This window comes from Zeus faber, assembly GCF_960531495.2.
Source record: "Zeus faber genome assembly, chromosome: 2".
NCBI lineage: Eukaryota > Metazoa > Chordata > Actinopteri > Zeiformes > Zeidae > Zeus > Zeus faber.
Window position 1 is genome coordinate 34,869,216 of NC_137189.1, and position 6,369 is coordinate 34,875,584.

Here is a 6,369-nt window from a genome sequence, read left to right on the forward strand (position 1 = left end):
CGTAGCAATTTTTATTTTATGATTGCTCTTGTTTTGTGGAGAAGCTGCCTTGTTCAAACAAGTAGCTCCAGCTAGAGTTAAAACTAAGAAGTACAATACAGTGAAGCCCAAGTTTCATGTGTGGGCCATATTCCATTTTATTTTTAGAATTTGCTGCTGGCCAATTAAAAAAAGGACCACCGGCCACAGTTGGCCCGCGGGCCGTAGTTTGGACACCCCTGACCTAGATGATGTTTTGATTAAAGGAAATAATCTTTTTCAGGATATTAAAAAGTCTGAGGGAATAAAAGCTAATGTTCCAGGAAGACAGCATATTGCAATAACAGAATTGCCAATGAGACAAATCATGTTTAATACAACATTCCAAATAACCTATGCTGAGCCGTTTACCGTCTGCATTGGTGTGGATCATTATGACTCAGCGTTGTATAATATAGCTATACCAATTGATACAGCAGATTAATCTGTAAATAGTAAAGATACTGAAAATAAATACAATGTGCCATGAAGAACCACAACAAATAAATAATAGTTTAATAACAAAATCATATCCACTCCAAATGACTAAAAAGAACAAAAATGTGTGAATACTAATAAATCTATTCAACCATCCATCTATCTTTATGTTTATTGTATATCGCCATTGTTTAAATGTTTTTTTTAGGCGTATTGCATAATTTTATTTAATAACTAATCTGTTTCTCAAATGAATATGGATGAGTACCCCAAGATACCACTAGATGGCAGTACAGCTCTGAGCACCATGCGCAACGCTGCTGCGACTACTCAATCCATGCGCCAACTCAGACCACATCCACAAGAAAAATATGGACAAATAAATACAGTCCATTTGTAAATTTATATCTTGCCTTTTCATCTGCATCCCTCTTCTCGTAATAAAACAAAGAATGGCAGCGGCTCATTAAAAAACCCAGGTAATTTTTCACAGGCTTATAATGACACATTATCCTCTGTGGGTGGAAGACCGTACAGAGGTGTGAGGGGGAGGAAATCCATTTTCTTCCCGACGGAAATAGAGATGAATGTGTTCTCTGCGTGACACTCGGCCCCGCCGCCTTCAACGGCAATTTACCATCTAAGAGTCATCGTACATGAATCAGTGGATCACTGCGGGACGTCGCGGCCCCTTTGAGGACGGAAAAACCAACCGACGAGCGATCTCTGAGAGCCTCCGTCGCATCATCCTTCCATCGTAATGTCATCACCGCGCACACACACACACCTGGAGATCACCGTTTGCATTCGTTGACCCTCAAAAACGAAACCGATCTCCATCAAGGAAGGGACAGAGGAGGTAGGCGATCTTTCCAGACACACAAATAAATAAACAGGCATATAGTAGTAATCGTAGTCGTAATCAAAAATGATACTGAAAATGTAATTCAATTTAAATTAATTCAACTCAAGAATAAGCAAAAGCAGTCCTCCAATGAACGACTGTATATATATACACAGTATACATACTTCATTAAAAGTAAGGATCAGGTGTTATCGTTAAAAGGGGTTAGAGGACAGGGAAGGTCAATGACGTATAGGAAGACCTTCAAACTTACGCATTTAATTTCAATTTCCACTTTTTGACACAAAAATGCGTTGTAACCTGTTCCAATGTGAATGCTCATGGTGCTAAAGGTTTATTTCTGTATGTTTTGAATTTGTGTGGCACCTTTCTTCGCTGGGTCTCCTCTTGACAAAAGAGGCTACCCTGGTTGAATAAAGGTTAAAGTGGTAATCCGTTCGGTTATTTTGTTAAAAAAAAAAAAAAACAACAAAAACAATCCCACTTTTTGTTTGAGCTGAACCCTGTTCAAGAAACAGCCATTTGATGTATTTGCGTTACGCAGTTGCTCCTCTACTGCGCGGGCTGTTTCCATCACTGGTGGCCCCAGGAAGAACTGTTCGCAAGAGCTGAAAGGCAGCCGAATTTGATGAACGGGCATAATATTGATTAAAAAAAAAGTTAAACAAAGGCACAGTTCCTAAAAGCCTTCCTTGGAAAACTACAGTAATTCCTTCGGCAGAGTACTTATATAGGCGAGTACATGAAACTAATGACTCCCCCCCCACATACACTCACAGAGCCAGCAGCTGAGACCCATTGAAGAAACTACCTGCGGGCTGCGGTTTTCAGTGCCAGAGCCCCCCCTCCAAAAAAAAGAGACGGAGAACCTGTCTCACCCCCCCCCCACCGCCCAAATCCAACCGAGATATCCACGGGAGATGGATGCAACTTACATCTCTTCTTTTTTTTTAAAGAAGTGTTCGGGCTTCCCTTTGGTTAACGAGCCGCCGGGAGCATTGTGGAAACACCGCTTTTTTTTGGGGGGGGGACCCCACACCGACACGGGGGATTCTACGCCAGCATCACGTGTGAGGAGAAGGGTGGAAAGATACACAAAAGAAAAAAAAAAACCCACACAAACACACTCACACACACTCTCTATTAATGAGTCCATTTAAAGCATCACGGCGTGTTGTTTTTATTTGGGGGTGGAAGTTATGAGGAGTATATCTCTACCAATGGGGGGTGTGTAGGTTTGGATGGCGTGTCTGTGTGTGTGTGTGTGTGTGTGTGTGTGTGTGTGTGTGTGTGTGTGTGTGTGTGTGTGTGTGTGTGTGTGTGTGTGTGTGTGTGTGTGTGTGTGTGTGCGTACCTCGGACCACCGGGGTAAGCGTCGAGGTCTCCAGAAAGAGGCTAAAATGTCAAGGCGTGGACACTGCACACACTTCGCTCCGCTGAGTTACGCTCCAATTACACGGGGGGTCGGAGGGATGCTCTCGCACAAACTCTCCTATTTACCTGTGTTTCTGCGGTCGTCCGCTCAGGGAACGTTAACGTTCGTGGGGAGAATGGCTTTCAAAAGTTAAAAAAAAAAAAAGAGCATTTGGAGGAATCAACGTGCCATCGTTTTTTACGGAGGAAGTCCATGAGGACGAAACAGTGTAAATAAAATGGATGCAATGGTATCTAATCGAAGCCCTTCACATCTGGAACAACAGATACAGGAGTGTGTGCAAAGTCAAAGGTATAGCAAAGAAAGACGATCCCCGGTGTGTACAGTATCAAAAGAGCTGAAGGTATAAAACAAGGATGGTAATTGGACACTGCGGGGACCCCGTGGGTCGGCCCCCACTGGCCCCTCCAAGAAATCCTTAAAAACTCAACGTCGGCCTTGGAGCTGTGGAGACGCCGAACAAACACAACCACATATTACATACTGTATGAAATAATTGCCTCAGCCGAACCGGAGACCCTGTGACTTCTGTATTTCTGACAGACAACTATTCGATTTCATTTTAAATGATCTTTATTAATTAAAGCATCGTTCGAGTTTGGGCGTCTGGTCTCTATTGCTCATCACTCCCAGCGCGGTGTGCAAAAAGCATAGGCAAACCTAATGAGCTAGAAATATAGGAGTGATGAGTGTGAAACCCCCCCCGCCCCATTGAGGAGTAGAGCCCAACGGGTGGAAGGCGAGGCAAACAATCAGGCAAAAAATCAGGTAACGGGAGGGATTGGCTGCTTAAATTGGAAGGCCAAATAAGGTCGTGGAAGCATGTGGCGCCGTCAAGTTGTCTGACAGAACTAGCTACGCAAGCTCGTCTCTTTGTATACTATTTCATACCCTGGAATTCGTCACGATTTACTTGCTTTTTCGGGGTGCAATGCTAGATTTTCACTGGACCACCCATCGAAAAGTCCAGTCACCAGCACCACAAATCACCATTTTACCTCAATTTCGATAATATGGCACTTTAAATTGAAATAATTTGACGATATCTTGGGGGGAGGACTATTGGGGATTTCATGAGATATTTACACATTGAAGTTCAGAAAACTGCATCCCTTTACTGTAATGCAGCCTTTAATGCAACATCAATCCCAGACAATTTCTGATATAAACTGATGTATCGTCCTATCTATGCTTTTTTTCGGACACAATAGAGGGACATACGATGCGATGCGCTGGGGCGGTACCTCCGAGTCGTACGCACCACAAGACGCAGAGTAGATTGCCGTCACAGAAGTATAGATTGGAAGTAGAGAGTGTTCGAAGAGAATCTCTCACTTTTGTTACATATTACAGTCTAGGATCGTTGAGACGCATGAAACAACGCTTTGCGGTTGAATCGTCGCTTTAAATTTAAAAGGCCAGTGGCGAAGAGGGCCAAAGATCAAATCGGTTGAAGTTTAAGGGGAAAACGTCAAAAAACGTAGACTCCATTTTAAAATGTTCGGCTGTTTTCAACCCCAAAACTTGGCGGCCTGGAGGCAGCCATCTTAGAGTCGGAAGCCGATTACCGATTGGGCGGGAGGCGTTTCCATGGTATCCCGGAGTGGACGCCCATAAGCCATCGACGGGAATTGTCGGCTCATCAACTCATACCCGAGCATGGCCCCGCCCCCTTTCAAACATAATCAAATGACTTTTTTTTACAAGTGAACATCGGGAGAGATTTTAACATGAAAGGAACCCGGTTTGCAGGTGGAGGTGAATTTGGAATTTCTTCGTTTGGCCGTCCTGGTCACTGGCGTCAGTGTGGGCGGGGTTGAAAATAAATTCCGGGAAACAACCAGCGGAGGTGCTGCACATATCGTGGCTCCCGTTCTACGCTCGCCGTGCAGGTAAAAGCATCGTCTCGGCAAGCGCTGAGCGGTTTCCTCCCGAGTCACATCTTTTGCTTTTTGGGGGACAATCTTTGTGTGTGTTTGTCAATATCCATCCGACTCCCCTCCGTGCTTATGTGTGTCCATGTATGTGTGTGTGTGTGTGTGTGTGTGTGTGTGTGGGTGGGTGTGTGTGCGTGCAGTTGAAAATGGGTAAAAGCCGTATTTCATTAACGCCACAGGACCACTCACCGGTCATGAGAAAAAAACACCAACCCAAGGAGAACCCCTTCAGATATTTCCGAAACGTCATGGGTCCCCCCCCCGCCTCCGGGTGAGGAAACCAGCTGGCAGAGGGCGGGGGCGCACGGAGGGGCTTCCCTCGCCTCTGCCGTGAGAGATGTGGTAGTGGTTAGGTTTAATGGACCGGTCCATAAAAATGTTGTTGTTTTGCAGCTACCGGTGAAAATGATGGGCTTCCCTGGAAATTAGAAGCGCCTGCTTCCCAACCCCTGAAATAGGTCACACTTGACGTAAAAAAATAAAAATAAAAAAATACTCTCGCTCCCTTTCTGAATTGGTTCCACCTGTGTGTTAAAGACCCCCCCCCCCCCCCCCTCCGACCCCCAAATTTCAGTAAACAACGAGGGAAATCCAATATTTTACCTCTGGGCATCGATTACTGGAATGCTGCCAAAATTAGACTTTTTGGCGTTGCATTTTCGTACTCAAAACACTGAATGATTTTGTTTTTTTATGTTGGACAAAATTAAAATAATGATATTAACATTTCTCAGCCTGCTTTTTGTAGACCTCTCCTTTTGAGACCTCATTCCATCCACTGGGCAAACGTAAATTATAAATGTAAAAGTTAATTTGAAGCGTTGAATGAGAGAAAGACCAGCTAGTTAGCAGCTTAATTATTCATTTAGCCAACTCATGACATGAATTACAAAGTGCAAGAGATCAGTTCCCTACTTGGTTAGAGAGCCTGCCTGCCCCTGTAACCTTGTAGGAACATATTTCCATATCCACTTATATTGAAATACATTATACACATCCATTATAAATTACGATACAGTAGTTCCACAACAAAAATCATTTAATACGAAACCCAGGAAAATAAAAATAACACTTTATTAAAGGGGGAATTCATGTGTTACAGCAGCAAAACAATGCACAAAATATGCAGTCACAAAATATGTAAAAAATAAAATGAAATAAAAAATAATAAATAAATAATGAATAATAATAAATATGTATTTATAAAAAAAACTTTACAGGGAAATAATAATAATAATATAATAATAACAACGACGCCGGTGACAATAATAACACCAATAATAATTATAATTCAAATAATAATAATAATGGCAATAATAATAATAATAATAATAATAATAATAATAATAAAATAATTAGTGGAAGCAAGCTGGTTTCGGTTTTAGTTTGTTCAAGGCTGTAAAAAATGAATGAGGCTCACCATGTGTAGTATAATTGCTTTTACTTGATTTAAATATATATAGTGTATTTTATCCTCATTCCTGCGCGCTGATCCTGTTCCGGGTCTAGGTGTGTGTGTGTGTGTGTGTGTGTGTGTGTGTGTGTGTGTGTGTATGTTATCATGGAAAAAGTGATGCTATGATGGAAGGAAAACATTTTCGTGTTTGTTTAGAGGCATAAACCAGACTCTCTGCCAGCTGTCCTCCCAGTCCTCCCATGCATCGCAAAGCTCCTCC